General features: G+C 38.4%; 1 long non-coding RNA gene across 3 annotated transcripts in view; it reads left to right on the top strand.

Annotated features, from left to right (window-relative positions):
• The window catches only part of LOC149746837 (uncharacterized), a 444,764-nt gene that overhangs the window by 378,797 nt on the left and 46,223 nt on the right, over positions 1-19,744 (top strand). For all 3 annotated transcript variants that reach the window (XR_016388615.1, XR_016388617.1, XR_016388616.1), the window contains one exon: positions 10,941-11,137. This is a non-coding gene — a long non-coding RNA (uncharacterized LOC149746837). The remainder of the gene's footprint in view (positions 1-10,940; positions 11,138-19,744) is intronic.

A 19,744-nucleotide genomic window follows, 5' to 3' on the forward strand; every position in this document is an offset into this window, starting at 1 on the left:
GAGGACAATATGAGTTTCAAAGAAGAGCTGTAGAAAAGGGTAAAACTTGCATAAAAGAAGTAATAAAAAATGAGCCACAGATATGAGAAATCATATTCTCCAAAATAAAGTTTCCCCCTTCTTCCCAACTTTATGCTGTCTTGAAATTCAATCTCAGTAATGTCCTACGACTATTGAAAGAGTATTTGTAAAACTCATTCCTCCAGCATTTCATGTTCTCTTTTGTTAATTAATTTAAATGAGGGTAGATGCATTCTGGAGGACAGAATTCTGAAATAAAGCATCATAAAAACCTGCTTTATAGCAGAGGGAGTTCAGCTCAGTGCTCTGTGGTGACCTAGATGGGGGGGTGGGGAGGTCCAAGAGGGAGGGGATGTATGTATACATAGAGCTGATTCACTTCACTGTACAGCAGAAACTAACACAACATTGTAAAGCAATTATACTTCAATCAAAAAAGAGATCCTTAAAACTCATTTATTAAGGAAGTAAGTTATTGAAGTTATCTTCAATGTAGTTTACGTGCTAAAAATATTTTCTCATATCCTTATCTTATCTATCCTAGCATGTACAAGTTGCTGTACTAGACTCCGTGATCCAAATTAACCACAAGGCCCTTTCCATAAGGTGTTAGGCAGTAACTGAGACACCTTGAATTAGTTTCTGGAGTTGGGTGGGATATTTATTATAAATAAGTACATCATGATTACACTAACCAGGGTACTCTACTATCCAAGTATGATATTTTACAAAGGTAGTTGTACTGGAATATATAAAAATTATCATGATTAATTCAATTATGAGCTAGACATTTCACTCTACCTTGTGGTGACATGACTATAACAAGAATTTCTACACAAGGGGCAACGTGGAAGTAGAAAGAACATGATAGATTGGGTGAAAATACTGGCTCTGAAACTAATTGGATTTATACAACTTATTTAATTTCTTTAAGCCTCAATCATTAATCCAATTTTGGAATCTTTAATCCTAATTGAATTCGGATTCTTAAAATTTAGATCCATTTGAGAACCAAAACCATTTACACACATACAGCTTACTATATACCTTTAGAAAATTGTACTGTTGAGCTATTTTCACTAGTACAACTTTACCGTTCCAGGAAACTTTTACTCAAAAAGATAAAAGTTGCAAATAGCTGTATATATTTTTTTAGGAAAATCTCTTCATTCTGTTGAGCTATTTTCACTAGTACAACTTTACCATTCCAGGAAACTTTTACTCAAAAAGATAAAAGTTGCAAATAGCTGTATATATTTTTTTAGGAAAATCTCTTCATTCTGTTGAGCTATTTTCACTAGTACAACTTTACCGTTCCAGGAAACTTTTACTCAAAAAGATAAAATTTGCAAATAGCTGTATATATTTTTTTAGGAAAATCTCTTCATTCCTCCAAAAAGACATCTACATGAACATTAGACTGTCAACTTTTCCATAGCTACATTTTTCCCCCTAAAACTACTCTTTTCTCCTCCTTATTCTTAGAAACCCTTGCCTAAAAATCTCCACCTTGCTGTGTTCACCACATCTCCTCTGAGATGGTTAAGGGATAGAACCAGCCACTTCACAAAGGTCAGAAATTGTAATACAGCTCTTCCTTGCTCTAATCTTGCTCTGTTCTTAACTTTATTTCAAGACCATCAAGGTGACACATGCAAGCTGTTGATACTTACGTTTTGATGCACACATACACACATGTGGAATGTTAAATAGACATTCCCAAGATACAACGAAGTCCCAGGAAATGGTCTCTGTATCTGACAAAATCTTCTCCTTTCTAGGATGATACTTTAATCGACTTGACCTTCCTTTCATGTCAGCAGATTACTGAGCCACACAGGAAATTTTCTGGTAGGAGACAGTCATACACAAACTTATTATTTGCTTCTTTTCAGCTGAAATATAAAATGCAATTTCTAGATTATACTACTCCAGAAACCAGTTGAATATGGAAAAGTTTGTTTCATACATGGTTTTGTTTTTATAAACTAACTCATCCCTATGCCAAAGGTTCAACCTGATGGAAGTGATGCAACAGATTCAGAATGACCCACATCCTCAGGACTATTTTTCCATGTATCCCAAAGAAGAAAGAACCATCTTAACATTTTTAAGTCCCGCACATTCTGAAAGGAATGCATCCTGAATGCTCAGAGATGGTAGCTTTCAGCCCAGCCCTGAACCGTGTAAGTCAGGCGCCCTAGGAGAGCTGCCACCTTGACCTGAGGAGGCTGAGTGTATTTATCCAGGTTCCCTCATGGGATCGGTTCTGCTCTGTAAGAGGCCGACCAGCACACAGCATATGTAGAGGCAAGAATCAACAATCCCAATGTCCAAAACTGTCAAAAGAGGAAGGATATATTTCCCAACCTGCCACTGGACTTCTCGTCTCCCTCTGTGACATTAAACCAGCATTTCATGCCAAGGAGAGCATCTGAAGCAGATAATCCTCTTCATTGTTGCCTGGTGGAGGTGTGGTGCTTAAATATTCCAAGAACCATCAATTTCAATTATTTCTAAGAATCCTGTAGAGTCTCTTGATGACCCATGGGGGTCACTGAATGAGCGTCTTTTGAATGACAAAACAGTTGATTGAAACCAGTGCATTGGTGTGTGAAGAACTGAATTTGAGATGTAATCACTGTTTTTAAGGCCTTTATTATGTGACAGTCATCCTACGGGCACTTTCACAGACGTGGTCTTAACTACCTTTATAAAGTGAGTACTGTTATTTTTATTTTGCATGTGAGAATGCTGAAGCGCAAAATGTTGTCTAAAGTAAAATGTTGGGACTTCGCTGGTGGCGCAGTGGTTGAGAATCCGCCTGCCAATGCAGGGGAGGCGGGTTCGAGCCCTGGTCCGGGAAGATCCCACATGCCGCGGAGCAGCTAGGCCTGTGCGCCACAACTACTGAGCCCACGTGCCACAACTACTGAAGCCCACGTGCCTAGAGCCCATGCTCGGCAACAAGAGAAGCCACCGCAATGAGAAGCCCACGCACCGCAACGAAGAGTAACCCTGCTCGCAGCAACTAGAGAAAGCCCTGCGCAGCAACAAAGACCCAACACAGCCATAAATAAATAAATAAATAAATAAATAAAATTTATAAAATACATGAATAAAATAAAATAAGATGTTGGCATACATGTTTAGTTGGGATTTGGAGCCATGGTTATATTTCAAAATGAACGTTTCTGGGCTTCCCTGGTGGCGCAGTGGTTGAGAGTCCACCTGCCGATGCAGGGGACATGGGTTCGTGCCCCGGTCCGGGAAGATCCCACATGCCACTGAGTGGCTGGGCCTGTGAGCCATGGCCTCTGAGCCTGTGCGTCTGGAGCCTGTGCTCCGCAGTGGGAGAGGCCACAACAGTGAGAGGCCCGCCTACCATAAAAAAAAAAATGAACGTTTCTTGTATAAATCACTTTGAGGATCATAGCATCATCGAAGGAAAATATGTCTAAGAAACAGATTTTGAAGACACAGAAGAATATGATATTTTATATCAGAAATCTCTGGCCTTGTAAAGTACAGGAAAATAAGTAGAGATGTTCAGTATGAATTTTTTTTTCTGAAATGAGATGCAACTAGTTTTATGCTCAGTTAAATCTTCCTGGTATTATATGTTAATTTTTGAACGTAAAAAGTTTTTTAAACTTCAGCATAGACAAATTTTAATGGTTAGAAACTGCTTTTAAATTTAGGACAACCTTTAAACAGCCTTCTCACATTAACATTATTGCAAGAAGTAAAGCCAAATGCAATGAAGAGGTTTTGCCCATCACCCCTCAGAGCAGACAGAGTCCAGACAGGACTGTTTCAGCAGCAGTGCAGAAAGGGCAGAAGAAAACATTACTCTTTCCGACTGGTAATTCCTCCTCTTCTTTGAATTTTTGTTTGCGTAGACTCTCCCTTTCGCTAGAGACTTTGAAATCCGATGAAGAATGGCATGAGCAGGGTGCATTTCAGGTTACAAAGTTTGATTTTTCTAGTCTGTTGAATGTATTGCCATGTAGATTTGATAACCGCTGAAATTAACCATCAGTCAGTCGTCTCACTGGGTCCTCCGTTCTGTGTGTTCAGTGATGGGCTACCTTAGACTGGTTTCTGAACTTCTCTTACTTTTGACTGTTAGCTTTGGACATGTAAGAATATGAAAAGCTCCCATACATAAAGGAGGAATTAAGTGGTCTGTTTGCTTCCTTATGTTTCACTCTTACTCTCAGGGTTTAGAATATGGATTTGAGGCAAGGTTATTAGAACTTGGATCCTACCTCTGCTACATTTTAGCTCTGCTTACCTGGGCAAGTTATTTAAACTTCCTATATCTCAGTCTCCCTACTTACGAGATAGAGAGAATGATACCTACTTCATACAATTATTTTAAAAATTTAGACTCAGGATAAGTAAAGCATTAAAACCATGCTGGGCACACAGTATTAGCTGTTCTTATTACGGATGCCTGATCATCCTAATAACATGTCTGTGTGGGACTGAAGCATTTCAGTTCAAGAGTTGATGTGTTCATCATTGATGTGTTCATGTGAAATATCAAAACGATTTCTCTTAGTCCAAAATTTAATTTTTCTTTATTAGCATTATATTCCATCAAAAGTTATAACCATAGTCTTAGAATACAATACTGAGCTCTTTCTTTTACCTTAGACACTGAGAAATCTTATATTTCAAAATATGTCTACATTTCTATGAGCGTTTCCTCCAAGTACTCTGCCAGCTTTGTGTAGAAATCAGGGAAAAATTACCATGAACTGTTAGAAATGATAATCAGGCAGGATTTTGTTGGGAAACAAAAGGTGGTATTTTTGTGGTGGTGTCAAGCTAGAATTTGAAGTCACCTTAGCTGTAAAACACACGTGGAGGAATTCTAGCAAATCTGCTGCCTTTGCTCTAACAGAAAGTGTTTGGTATCAGTAACCCACATCAGCTGGGGAGTGGTTAAAATACCAGGTAAATTCCCACAAAATGCTTTTTTTTTTTTTGAGTGAAATGTGCATCTTTTTTTTTCTTTTTTTTTTTAACATCTTTATTGGAGTATAATTGCTTTACAACAGTGTGTTAGTTTCTGCTTTATAACAAAGTGAATCAGTTATAAATATACATATATCCCCATATCTCCTCCCTCTTGCGTCTCCCTCCCTCCCACCCTCCCTATCCCACCCCTCTAGGTGGTCACAAAGCACCGAGCTGATCTCCCTGTGCTATGCGGCTGCTTCCCCCAGCTATCAGTTTTACATTTGGTAGTGTATATATGTCCATGCCACTCTCTCACTTTGTCCCAGCTTACCCTTCCCCCTCCCCATGTCCTCAAGTCCATTCTCTAGTAGGTCTGTGTCTTTATTCCCGTCTTGCCCCTAGGTTCTTCATGACCATTATTTTTCTTTTTCTTTTTCTTTTTTTTAAATTCTATATATATGTGTTAGCATATGGTATTTGTTTTTCTCTTTCTGACTTACTTCACTCTGTATGACAAACTCTAGGTCCATCCACCCCACTACAAATAACTCAGTTTCGTTTCTTTTTATGGCTGAGTAATATTGCATTGTATATATGTGCCACATCTTTATCCATTCATCTGTTGATGGACACTTAGGTTGCTTCCATGTCTTGGCTATTGTAAATAGAGCTGCAATGAACATTGTGGTACATGACACTTTTTGAATTATAGTTTTCTCAGGGTATATGCCCAGTAGTGGGATTGCTGGGTCGTATGGTAGTTCTATTTGTAGTTTTTTAAGGAAGCTCCATACTGTTCTGCATAGTGGCTGTATCAATTTACATTCCCACCAACAGTACAAGAGGGTTTCCTTTTGGTATACAGCCATTACCTTAAGACAGCATTGCAGGTTCAATTTCGGGTTAATCTCTTGCAGATGAGAAGCCCACCGTATGTTTACAAGATTGAAGATGACAACTGATCTAAACGTTGTCCTAAGTTTGGAACAGGTGTTAGCACATGTGTGCTGGGAAATGTCAAGATCAGCCGTAGACTCATCAGTCCAGCTTCTCAAGTGTCCCCCAACCGGAACTGAGCACTGTGGTGCCAAACGCCGTCAGAGAAAACCCACCTCACAAGGAGAGAGCCCCCAGCACGATGTGACTCCAGGGGTGTTTAAAGCCCCCTTGCTTATTTGCTTATTCAGCTTATCAATACCGAGAGTTCCAGTCTGAGAAGATCTTTTTTTTTTTTTTTAGCATCTTTATTGGAGTATAATTGCTTTACAATGGTGTGTTAGTTTCTGCTTTATAACAAAGTGAATCAGTTATACATATACATATGTTCCCATATCCCCTCCCTCTTGCGTCTCCCTCCCTCCCACCCTCCCTATCCCACCCCTCTAGGTGGTCACAAAGCACCGAGCTGATCTCCCTGTGCTATGCGGCTGCTTCCCACTAGCTATCTACCTTACGTTTGGTAGTGTATATATGTCCATGCCTCTCTCTCGCTTTGTCCCAGCTCACCCTTCCCCCTCCCCATATCCTCAAGTCCATTCTCTAGTAGGTCTGTGTCTTTATTCCTGTCTTACCTCTAGGTTCTTCATGACATTTTTCAGTTCCATGTGTTCTTTTAAACGTGTGTTCTGTTAAAAAAATAAAAAAAGGCTGGTCCCGATCATGAGCATTATTAGCCTCCACAATGCCAAATCTACTGTACACATTTGGTCTTTATTTTTCCGGATCTCAGAAATATTTGACAAAACTGACCACTCCCTACTTTGATATTCCTTTCTTGTGCCTTCCTTGATACATCCCTCTCCTCTCTCTCCCTCTCTCCCTTTTTCTTTCACTGTTTCTCCCTCCTCTTTGGATTCTCTGCTCAGTTTTCTTTATTAGTTCTATCCAATCAGTAAATATCAGATTTTGAAGACTGCTTACTCTTTTCTCTCTCTTTCTGTGATCTCATCCACTCTTGGCACTTGAATTACCACTTACCCACTGATAACTCCTATCTTACCTAGGTTCGTCCAAAAGCAGAATGAGGCAAAAGTTTGTAGTTTATTTGAAAGTTATTCCAGGCTGTGGCAGAAATGCATGGGGCGAGCAAGACAGGGAAGGAGGAAAACCAGCAGAAAGATGCATTATCAAGTTAACCACTTCTGCAGCGGCAACTGGTGCTGGATCCTTCTGAGGTCTTCTGAGCAGCCTTATAAAATGCGGCTCAGATTTGCCCATCCAGGGGAGAAGAAAAAGAAGTATTTATTCATCAGCTTCTATTTCCCATTGATCAAGGATGGCGTCACAGGAGTTAACTCCCTCACATTCTAGGGGTTCATATACGAGCCTCAGGCAGCCCTCAAGAGGTACAAGGCTAAGGCTGAGGAGAGGCATTATCAAATTAGACCTGGAAGTATCTGGTTGGAACTTGGATGAGAGGGGATAGCAGTGGTGGTTGTAGCAGCTTCGGTTAGAGTAAGAGGTGGGGTTGAAAGGATGTAATAGGATGTGTGAGATGGGCCTGATACAACTCCCAAGCATATTTCTTTATCACAGACTTTACTGAACTCTGGATTCATATAACCAACTGAACTCATGTTGTTTTCCATGAAATTCCTCCAAAGTTTCCCATCTAGGGAAATGGTACCTAGTTGCTCATGGCACAAAACTTAGTCATCATTCTTGAGGTTGCCCCCTCTTCAATTCTCCATCTGAATGGGTCCCCAGTTCCTCTTCGTGATTTTCTCCCTTTCCACAGAGCCTCCTATAGTATAAACCATCATCATCTCTTACTCTGACTACAGGAATAGCTACTCCTCATTTGCTCTTGATTCCTTCAGATCTCTTTCTCCGCTGTGAACTGAAAGGATCATTTTTACATGAAAGTCTAAGCACATAATTCTCTTGTTAATTCCCTTTACTGACTTCTCATTGCTCTTAAGAAAGTCTGAACTCCTTAAAAGTGGCCTGAGTTGAGCCCTGCCCGTCTCTGCCCATCATCCTGCTGTAGTTCACAATGGTCCAGCTGCACAGAGCTTTCCTTCATGTGTCAAATGACACAAGCTCCCTCCTTCCTCTGTTCCTGAACACACTCCTGCAGTAAATACATCCTTTTCTGTGAGATATTTTGGAAAAAAGGCAGATTAATGGAGATGTTTGGAACTTAGAAAGATGGCATGAGTCAAACTCAGGGGACAGCCAGAGAGAGGTAAGTAGTTCAGAAAGAGGGAACTGAGGTCTGATTTAAACATTGACTACTTTACTGTTTTTAATCCAGGGCCTGTGCATCCAGGCATTCAGTATTTACTTAACAGTTTTATCAGTTACACAGCACTTAGTTTGTGCAAACACTGTCCCAAGTGCTTTGAAACATTAATGAATTTACTTAATTACTGCTGTATTTCAAACAGAGCTCTGTTCCAGATTCTAGTTCTTTAATATTGTCATGCTTATTAGGCAAAATACTACGCTTCTTGGAAGTCTGTTGGTTTTATAGAATGAGTGGTTTAAACCTTGAGATTAAATTATTATACATTATGCACTTCTGGAAATACCTGACTTCAAAGCATTCATGCTTTTCCATTTATTTTTTCTTTAATTCATTCAATATTTGATGAGAATCATCTTTATGTTAGGAGCTTTGCTACCACTGGAATGTGCTTCCAAGACCTCAAATTCTCTGTCCAAACCTGACCTTTCTTCCCCTTGCTGGCTTTCCCTGCCACCTGTCTCTCCTTGTTTTGGATAAACCTCTTCACAGCTACCTAAATCCTCTTGCAATATAGGACACATTTAATCTATTCCAATTCCTTAACTTGAAACGAAAGACCCTTGACTATGCATGTATAGCCCAGACCATGGCCCTGGGAGCTCAGTTCTAATCCCCTTCCACACATCTCTAGCTCCAGCCATCCTGCCATTCCAGCAGGAGCATCTCACTAGGAGTGGCTTCTTCTCTCATTGCCCTGTTTTTGCATTTCCCCTGCCTTCTACTTGCAAAGTCCTTTAACCTTTGATTGACTTAGAGACTCCACTCATTCTTAAGCATCTAGATCAAATGTTGCATTTTATTAGGAAACTTATTTTGCAGAGATGGACACTGTCTCCTCTGAATCCTCGCATCACTTGGTGCATGTGTTTATTTTCCCAATTTTACTTGTTTGTAAACTCCTAGTTCAACTCTGAGCTTCTCAAGTTCACAAATCATATCTTCTCCATTTTTCTTTTATCAGCATTTTGGGAAGAGACTGTCATCATCAAAACAACAGAGATAAGATATCTAAGAATAAACACAAATTAAAGATATCCAGACATTATATGAAGAGAATTTTAATATTTCCCTAAAGGATATGAAGTAAGCCTTAAATAAAAGGAAAGGCATACCCTGTTTTTAGACAGAAAAACAGAATTCCTATTGGCAATTTTTCCCAAAATTAAACAATAAACTCATTTATATCTCAATTAAACTAACAACAGATTTTTTTAACTTAGCAAAAATTCATGTAAAATAATCAGCATGTGAGAACATCTTGGGATAGTCTGATAAAGAAAAGTAATTAGCAGAAAGTCATTTTTATTGGTTTAAAAGTACTATGAAGCTACACTAAAGTAATTTGGTATAAGTTCATAAATAGATCAAGAAAATTGAAAGAAATTCAGAAACAGACACATAAACATAATCAAGATATTGGTGAAGAGGATATTTAAAATTGCTGAGCATCTGATAGATTATTCGGAAGGTTCTATTGGGCCATTTGGATAGCTCTTCTCAAAAAACTAAAGCTAAATCCCTACTGGAAGTTTTAGTCTAAAATAAATACCAGATATACAAGCATTTAAACTAAAAAGAGATATTCTAAAAAGACCAGAAGAAATAACCTTACTTTTTAAAAACTTTAGAATGGAAAAAACTCTTTCTAACTTAGAAATTGAGAAGGGAATGTCATAAGTTGGACCACATAAAAAAGTATAAATTTGGTATTACAAAAAAAGTTCATGTTGCAAGAAAAATGACAACTATGGAAAATGTATGCAAAGTATAAAATCTATGCCAGACAAATGCCATATTTTCTTACTACACAAAGCGTTCTCACAATAGAAAAATGAATAAAAATGAAACATTTCACAGAAAAAAATAACAAATACTGAATAGCTAGCCATATGGTAAAATGCTAAAATTAACACATAACTATACATGCAAATTTAAATAACAAGAAGACACCATTTTCCCCTATCTTATTGGAAACACTAGAATGTTTTATAATAGCCAGTGTTGGCTAGAATAAGTAAGTACTCTCAAATCATGTTGAAAGGCAATTTTAAAATACCAAGATTTCTTGTGATCCAGAATCCTACTCACAGGAATTTATCTAACAGTTTTACTTAAATGCAAAGATGTTCACTGATTTTCAGATCCAGAAACAACAAAATGTTCATCAAAAAGAGAAGTATTAGTAATATTCATACATTGTGCTATTTTTGCAATTGTGATTAGAAATGGTAGATTTAACTATTTAAAAGGAAAGTTGACCAACATATCAGTTAATTAAAAAAATTGTAAAACACAGATGTTTGTGTAAATGAAAGGATCATTTACATGCAATAGTACATATATCTTTCCGGACATGAAGTCATGAAACCTAACACAGTTAAATCTGGGGAATAACAACTGAACCGGAGGGGAGATGGCAAGGGGACAGTATAACCTTCAACACTTCTGTATTATTGGAATCATTTTATAAACCTAACAAAAATGTTTTCCATAGGTTTCTAAGTTTTTCCAAAAATGACAACTCTTCTTACCTCTGTCACTTAAGACTGAGAGAGTTATTCCGGAATAACTTTTTTATTCTAAGACACCATGTGTCTTCCCAGTAACTGATGGATCCAGAAATTGAAATATTCATGCTCCCTGATGGTGACAAGTCCCTTTTGGGGTTAATTTTTACATTTATACTTTGCTCTAACAGGAACGCTGAAATCTGCATGTGCGTGTCATAGCTAGGATGTTTTTGGCACAAGCAGAGGCTCTTGCTGCCGCCATGAAGAAAGAACGGATGCCTATGACAAGGAGTGGCAGCTCGCTGGCGATGAACAGCCTCACTTATTTTGGCATTGCGTACATCATACGTTTTCTTAGTCCTCTGCTTTCTGCACAGCCTTCCAGGTTAGTAGAAAAATAGATTTTGCATTATTATTATTTTCTCTGTTGCTTCCTGATAAAATAAGAGGGATAGATATTGCCTTTCTACGTGCTCTAATTGCCAAACATGGGAGCTTGGCTCTCAATCATGTAACTACAGGTACAACTGCTTAGGTGATGACTATGTGTGGTTTTGTACCCAGTTCCAATGCGTGGTTTTTTTTTCCCGACACCACCTAGCAATTCTCTGACACCAGCTTGGTGTCCTACAATTGAACTTAATTATGACGCCATCTACCCGGGGATAGCATCAGATCCACAGGACAACCCCTTCTTCAGACACCAGTGACAAGTACAGGTTGTCAACTGTGCTTCTGACCGACCAGCTATAGATCAGAGGTTCCCACAACCCCCCTCTGATGAATATTTGATTAATTGCTAGCATGGCTCACAGAACTCAGGGAGAGGGTTTACCTACTAGATCACCAGTTTGTTATAAAAAGATATAACTCAGGATCAGCCAGAGGAAGGAGATGTGTAGCGCAAGGTGTGGGGAGGAATGCAGAGCTTCCATGCTCTCTGCACGCTGCTCTCCCCGCATCTCTGCGTGTTCACCAACCCCAAAACTCTTCAAATCCCGTCCTGGGTTTTTATGGAGGCTTCATTACATAGGCATGATTGATAAAAAACATTGGCCATTGGTGATTGAATTCAATCAGTGGGTGAGACTGAAAGTTTCAACCCTCTAATCACATTGTTAGCTCAATTGACAACCAGCCCCCAGCCTTAGGTGACCTAGATACTTTCCAAAAGTCACCTAATGAACATACACATGACACTTTATCTCTCTCATCACTCAGGAGATTTCGAGGGTTTTAAGAGCTGTGTGTCGGGAATGGGGTGAAGACCAAATTTGTATTTCTTATTATAAATCACAATATCACGTCATGGTTGGTCAGATCTTTGGAAAGTTCGAAGGTAACAAATACAGATGAGAAAACAACATAAAAAACATGGAGGGTCCCCTTCCTATTGTCCTTTTACTCTGTAGGAGCGCTGATATCCAGGATTTCTGCTGATGCCACTTATTTAGGTCAAAAGTGTGGAACTCAGCTTGAAGCTTCTTCAGGAAAAAGAGTGGGGTAAATACTGATCACTTCTAGCCATGTTTTCTATTCTGAGTTCAACATCATTAACTAGATAAAAATTGTTCCCAAGTGGTGGTAGTTTTTAAAAAAACATGATAATTTCTTAAAGCTGAATGTAGTGTACCTATAGCCTTGTATGTGGTGATAACTCAAAAAAAAAAAAAATGTTGCTGCCACACTTGTTTGTTACCTAAATCACAGTAGAATGCAGAGGACAAATATTCCTCTAATCATAATATTCAGCATTTCTAATAAATTAGACATACAAAAATAGTAAAGAGCAAAAAGACACTATTTAAAAATAGAAAAGTATTTAGCCCTCTATTCCCTCAAACATTGAACACGGTAATTCAGTGCAGTACATAGGCACCATCAGAATTCAACTCAGCCAGTTTCATAGAACTTACTTGCTCCTAGAAAGTGATGTACTTTTTTTTTCTTTTTTTGAAATTGTGGCTCATAAATCTTTCTATAAGGAAAACCACCAACTCAATGTTTCATGACTTCAATATAAAACCATTAAAAAGTACACTAGCTACTTACCAGAAAAGGAAGGCATTTCAGTACTGGGGCATGGGGTAGCTGTTTCTCTGACTTTTCAAAATGGAATTTAGTTAATTTTATGATGTTTTAGTTTTAATTTTATTATTAAAAATCATGCTCATTGAAAATAATTCAAAGCATACAGAAAGTTATAGGGTGAAAAGTCACTCCTCCTTGCCTTACTTCTGCGAGTTAAGGGCATTTGCTATATTCTTAAATATCTTTGTGACAGATCAGCTAAGATTTTCACTGGTTTCAGGAGAATATGTAATTTCTTATTGAAACGTTTCTATGAAGGCTGCTTGTCCCATAATTCCAGTATCTGATTCATCTTGGTGTTGGCATTGGTTGATCATCTTTTCTCAGTATGATAGTTACTTTTAATTGTATCAACCTTTCAACAATTATGTTAGGAGACTCCAGGTCCTATTTAAATCTTTTATTTTAGCAGACAGTCACCTGCTTGGGATTGGCACACAGCTCCTGGCTTACCTTTGCAGACTGTGGTTCCAAGGACAATTCAATTTTTTTTTAAGTGTACACTTCAGTGGTTTTTAATATAATTACTGATATGTGCAACCATCACCACCGTCAATTTTAGAATATTTTCATCACAATGAGAAACCTGTATCCTTAGAAATCCTCTCCCTGTCTCCCCATCTCCCAGTCCTTAGCAAGCATTAATCTACTTTTGTGTCTATAGATTTGCCTGTTCTAGAGATTTTACATAAATGGAATTCAAACACGTGACTTGCACTTTCACTTAGCATAATGTTTTCAGCATTCAGCCATGTTGTGGCATGTATGAGTCTTTATTCTTTTTCAGGACCAAATAATTTTCCATCTATGGATACACCACATTTTGTTTATCTGTTGATGGATAGCCAGTTGATGAACATTTGGATTGTTTCCACCCATTGGCTGTTGTGAACAGTGCTGCTATGAATATTTGTGTATGAGTTTTTGTTTGAACGCCTGACTTCAATTCTTTTGGGTGTATATATAGGAGTGGAATTGCTGGGTGATCCTACATTTAATGCTGTAATTCCATGTTTAACCCTTTGAGGAGCCACCAGACTGGTTTGCACAGTGTCTGCACCATTTTGCATTCCCACCAGCAACGTATAGGGCTCTAATTTCTCTACATCCTCACTCACACTTATGTTCTTTTTTCTTTTGGACAATTTAATTTTTAGAGCCTTTAGAGTGCCATTTTGTCTGCTTGGTTCATCTGGTGTCACTGGGGCTCCCACTGGGCCCTTCCAGTGCTTGAGGAGGAGAAAGGAGTCCCCCAAAGCTGGGCTGCCTGGTGCCTCTAGATGGTGAGAGTCTCCCCCTCTCCCCAAGGGACAGAACGTTCTTCTGGGACAGACTCTTAATGTAGCTGGATCCCTTTTGCCACTGGTGCCCACTCACCCAGTCTCTTGGTGGGGGAGGGGAGTCTCAGGTCTACAGGGACAAAGAGACTTCCCGACCAGGCTGCCTGCTGTGGCTTCCCCGGCAGTGTCGCTTGGCTGCCCAGGTTGTCTATGTGGAAGCAGATCCTGCCCCTTGCCTGATGATTCCCAGAGTGGGTCTTGATCTCTCACCCTTGTATACATTGCCCTGCTTGCCTGGTGGTGTTCCTAGAACTATTTAATCCAGGGGAGGAATGAGCTCATTTGGGCTCCCTTCTCTTCTCTGATGGGAGAGCTGGCACGAGGGGCTGAGTAACCTTTCTCTGTTGGGTGGAGGGTTGTAAAACCCCTGCCACTATGTTTTTCCCTTAGTTGTAGGATCACAAACAAATTCGTCTTCCTCTTTCCACCATCCAGAGTTCTCCTTCCGTTGCCTCTTGCATTATTTCCAGGGTTTATAGCTATACTTGGCCAAAAGAAGCTGGGAGAAATGAATCTACAGCCTCTTTCTTGTCCAGACTGGAAATCTTTAATTTTCTCTTAATGTGCACGTCTCCCCAGCTAAACTCTGAGGGTCTAGGGAAAGACACCACATCTTAAAGTTGTGTCTTCAGCGTTTAATTCAGTTTCTGACGCATGGCAGGCACTTATTAAGGAAGTGTTAATGAATTAACATGCAGAATTTGCTCTGCCTGTATCTTACTACCGTGAACAGGAGATTTTTCTGTGCTATGTTACTCAGCAGTGACAACAAACCCAGATTAGGGCTCTGCTTAATAATGTAAAAATGTGACTTTTTTCTCTGCGCTTGGATAGCTGACTTCACATTTATCTTTTAGTGTTATCTCCATTGCAGGCAACTAAAAGATGTCAGAAAAGGATATCAGTAATACATCACGTCACAAGCATCAGAGAATGTCTGAGTGGGCAAATAGTTTTCTCAAAGGACTTTAGAAAATAGTCTCTATATACCTTTGCTGCTCAAGGCTTCCATTAAGACAAGATAAAAAGAAGGGTTTTACTCTTCTAATTATAGGTAAACCTGTGAAACACAGCACCCAGCATGGTTGGAGGTTTTGTTTGTTTGTTTATTGCCCTGGTTTAATGGAATCCTGGGGCAAAAACCTTAATGTAGGTTAAGATTGTTTAATAGTAGTAATAATGCCTCCCTCATTTTCAGTGTCTCCTGGTGTGAAGCTCTGAGCTAGCCACATTACTTATATTCCTAGTCAACTCCACAAATCTCCATTCTGTAGATGCCGCAGTTGTGAATTAGAGAAATTATATTATCTAAAGTCATACAATTTGTTCAAACAATAGAGTTAAGTGTGCACACTGAGGACTGTCCACGCTTTTGTTTATAGGTTGGCTCTTATAAAATACAATATCTAAAAGAAAGCATGAAAATGTTACACATGACAAAATAAGATTTGATGAAAAAAATCTTTTTCTTCATTTATCCAAAAGTGTCACAGTAATAGCTTAGTATTACAGGATGTTTTGTTGCAGTGATAGTAACAACTGCCTTTTGACAAAATAATGCATTGTTATTAGCTCATTGAACTAGAATAGAGAACATTGTTTCCAAAGGCAATAATGTCTTACAATACAGTGACTTCTGCCCTGCCCCCTACTGTGTTATTTTCTTTCCTCCACACTGACAAAGGCATTTCACAAAATGAGAAAACAGTGGAGGGCACAGCTGAATCAAATTTTGAAACAAACAGCCAAAGATAAGTGTGTCACATGAGAACAGCTCTTAATTGTTCTGGGATAATTCACTCAAAATATAATGATGTTGTTAGAAAGAATGAACTACTTTTTGCGGATTAAGAGAAAATCATTTGTAGAAGATGAAAGGGCATCTAGCATTTGAATAGACAGAGAAAAGAACTGCAAGAACATGAAATTACTTTTTTGCCTGATAAGACATTTATCTGTGTTTCTCTATCCTCATGCTAAATGAGGTCTAGAATAGATAATGTCCTTTGAAAGCAGAAATGTTATTAGGTTGGAATTCTGTTCAAACCACTCCAAAGAAAGACATAAATAGGCATTGCAGTGAGGCAGGTTACTAACGGAGGAGACCTCTTTAGTTAAGTCATCTTAACTAGCTTTTTTTTTTCCTGAAAACTGCCCAGGGTGTCTTACCAAAAACCAAGGCTGCATTCTATAATTGCAGGGAAATAAGATGTATAAGTACCCCCCCCCACACCGCTTCACTGGGACAATTTGGTTCCTAGAATATCTTAGCTCAAATCTTTCCTTTAGTGTTAACACAGATTTCAAAGCAGATGGTCATAGTAACTTGCCTTTCAAGACAAGCCTAAAATCTTACCAATTCACTCAGACTTTTAAAGCAGTCCATCCTCCTGCTACAGGCAGCCTAGCAATATGAAATAGCCTCTGCATTGAACTTATACTTGAGCTTCCCGGACTGCCCTTTTTCTTGTACCCTTCCAATACGGAATCGTAGCTACACTTTAATGATGAATCCTCCCACTGTAAGTTGGACAATCAATCAATGGTATATTTGATGGGAGTAGGAAGAACCTGAAGTCTTTGCGTGAGATAGTACAAGTGGGCTCTTGAATGTTTTCAAAGTGGAAATTCCTGGGCACTTTTTGGGAAATTCCTAAGAATTTTTTGGAATTAATTCTTTTAATGAGAATTTCCCTAGAAATATGGACCTATTTGGTATAATACGGAGGCACAAAGGAATTGAGGATTGAGGACTGAGAGGGGAGGGGTTAGGGTCCAAGTGATATGGCACATGACTGATTCTCAAGGACCCACCTACTTGATGCAAGCAAATCGTGCATAAATTATAATAAAGTGTTTGTATGTTTAATATACATATTTCTCGGCTTGAGGAATTTAGAATCTAGAAGAGTAAGCAGTGGGGAAAAAATACACATGAAAGTGGGACTCGCTTTTGAGTCAAATGCCCAAACAAACAATGGAATCAGGAATCAGATATTAGAAGTCGGGGGTGAAGGTTTTTCTGACATTTGTAATATAAAGTGGAATCCACAAAGGCGTCTCAAGTAGCTTTAGAGAGAAATATGTGTATTCTTTTTGGAAGAAAGCATTCTGATTACAGTTTTTTAGGAATCCATGAAATAAGCTTAATTAAATATAAATGTAGATTTAAAAATTATGTAAAATTCAAGAAAACAATTCACCATATGTGAGTCAACAAAAGCAGCAAAAATATTTAGATCTACATACTTCATATATTGGAATTATTAGATAAAAAATATAAAGTAACTATGTATAAAATGTTTAAGAAGTAAAATATGTGCAAAAATGATTGAGGAAAAAGGAAATGGAAGCATGAAAAATAATCCATAGCTTTGTTTCTGGTAATTCCCAGGTGATTTGGGTCCACTGTCCTGGAGAGGATAAGAAGCAAAGCTGCAGGGCTGTGTGCATGTGTGTGTGTCTGTGTGTGTGTGTGTGTGTGTGTGTGTGTAAGTATGCATGTGTACCAGCTTATAGGAATGAGAGAAGCAAAAGGGCAGCTAAGAATTCCTGGTCCAAGACCCACGTGAAGGGGGAAGCCAAGAAAAATGGAAAAAGATATGTCATGCAAATAGTAACCAAAAGAAAGGTAAAAATAGCTGTCAGAAAGCATTACTAGCAGTAAAGGAAGACACTCATAATGCTAAAATTCAGGAAGATGTAACAATAATTTGAATGAACCTCAAACACTGACAGAACTAAAATGAGAAATAGACAAATTCAAAATGATGGATGATTTTTTTTTTTTTTTTGCTGTATGCGGGCCTCTCACTGCTGTGGCCTCTCCCGTTGCAGAGCACAGGCTCCGGACGCGCAGGCTCAGCGGCCATGGCTCACGGGCCCAGCCGCTCCGCTGCATGTGGGATCCTCCCAGACTGGGGCACGAACCCACGTCCCCTGCATCGGCAGGCGGACCCTCAACCACTGTGCCACCAGGGAAGCCCGATGGATGATTTTTTAACACAAACCATTCAGTAATTAACGGAACATGGAGAAAAATTAAGTAAAAAATAAACATTTGAAATACTCATTAATAGACACACACAACTCCACCCAACAACAGTACAATACAGTTCTCCAGGGCACACGGGGCAGTTAAAACATTTATCAGATGCTGCCTCACAAAGCACATCTCAACACATTTCAAAGGACTGAAATGATACATGCTGTGTTCTCTAATCACAGTATAATTAGCCTAGAAATCTGGAAAAAAATCAGTTTGGAAAATCCCCATATGTTGAAAGCTGAGAAATATACTTCTAAGTTACTCATGGTCATGGAGGGAATCACAGTGGCAAAGAGAAAATATTTTTAATTAAATGTAAAATAAAATACCATTTTCAAAACTTGCAGTTTTCTGTTAAAGTGTGCTTAGAGGGAAATGTGCATCCTTAAAAATGCATATACTAAAGAAGGTGGAAAACTGAAAATCAATCATCTAAGTCTCCATCTTAATAATTTAGAAAGAGAACAGCAAACTAAATCCAAAGAATGTAGAATACAAGAACTATTATAAGTCCATAAATAAAGAAATGTAAAATATTAATAAAATGGATACATTTTTGGTGAGATTGACTAAGAATGAAAAAAGAGAAGACAAAAATAATCAATATCAGATATTTAAAAGAAAACATTTAATAGGTTAGAAAAGTGTACGAGGAAGTTGGTTAAAGAAATAATCCAATGTATCGAATAAAATAGACATTTCTAGAATCATATAACTTACCAAAATGTAAATAAAGGTAGAAAATCTTTGTAATTCTATACTTGTTCAATGTGATTTAAAATTTTCCCAAAAGAAAACTGTTGGTTAGTCCAGATGCCTCCATTAGTGACTCATACCAAACATGAAAGTAGGAAATGTCAATTTTGCTCTTCCTGAAAACAGAACATAGGGGTAAACACCTCTTAATCTTTGAAACCAAAATAACGAGCATATGTGAAATAAACCTAACAGAATTTTTTTAAGGAAATAATAATTGAAATAAAAAACTTAATGGATGAATTCAACAACACACAGACATAAGTGAAGAAAGGATTAGTAAAATTGGAGTATAGAGGTAGGGAAATTACCCAAGTCACAACATAGAAAAACAAGAAGATGGAAGTATAATAATTGAAGGGGACAGTCTAACAATATAATACATCACTGTCCCAGAAGGAAAAATAGAATGAAGAAGGGGGCTGATATTTTGCCAGAGCTGATGAAAGGTACAGACTCAAAGACACAGAGAGCACCGCTTGCTCAAGGCAGGATAATTTAAAAAGAAATATAGACTCAGTAAATCTGTAGAAAGCCTGAGGGAAAAGGTAGCCAGAGAGAAAGAACAAATTACTTACAAAGGCTTCTTAAAAAATTGAAAGCCAGATGATAGCAGAATAAAAGTTTTGAAGAAAATAACAGTTAACTAGAATTGAATATTCAGCAAACTTGTCTTAAAAAAAAAAAAGAGGGGACTTCCCTGGTGGCGCAGTGGTTGAGAGTCCGCCTGCCGATGCAGGGGACACAGGTTCGTGCC

Source organism: Delphinapterus leucas, chromosome 18 (assembly GCF_059928025.1).
Source record: "Delphinapterus leucas isolate spDelLeu-1000000601 "Yukka" chromosome 18, BTC_Dleu_Yukka2, whole genome shotgun sequence".
NCBI classification, from domain to species: Eukaryota; Metazoa; Chordata; class Mammalia; order Artiodactyla; family Monodontidae; genus Delphinapterus; species Delphinapterus leucas.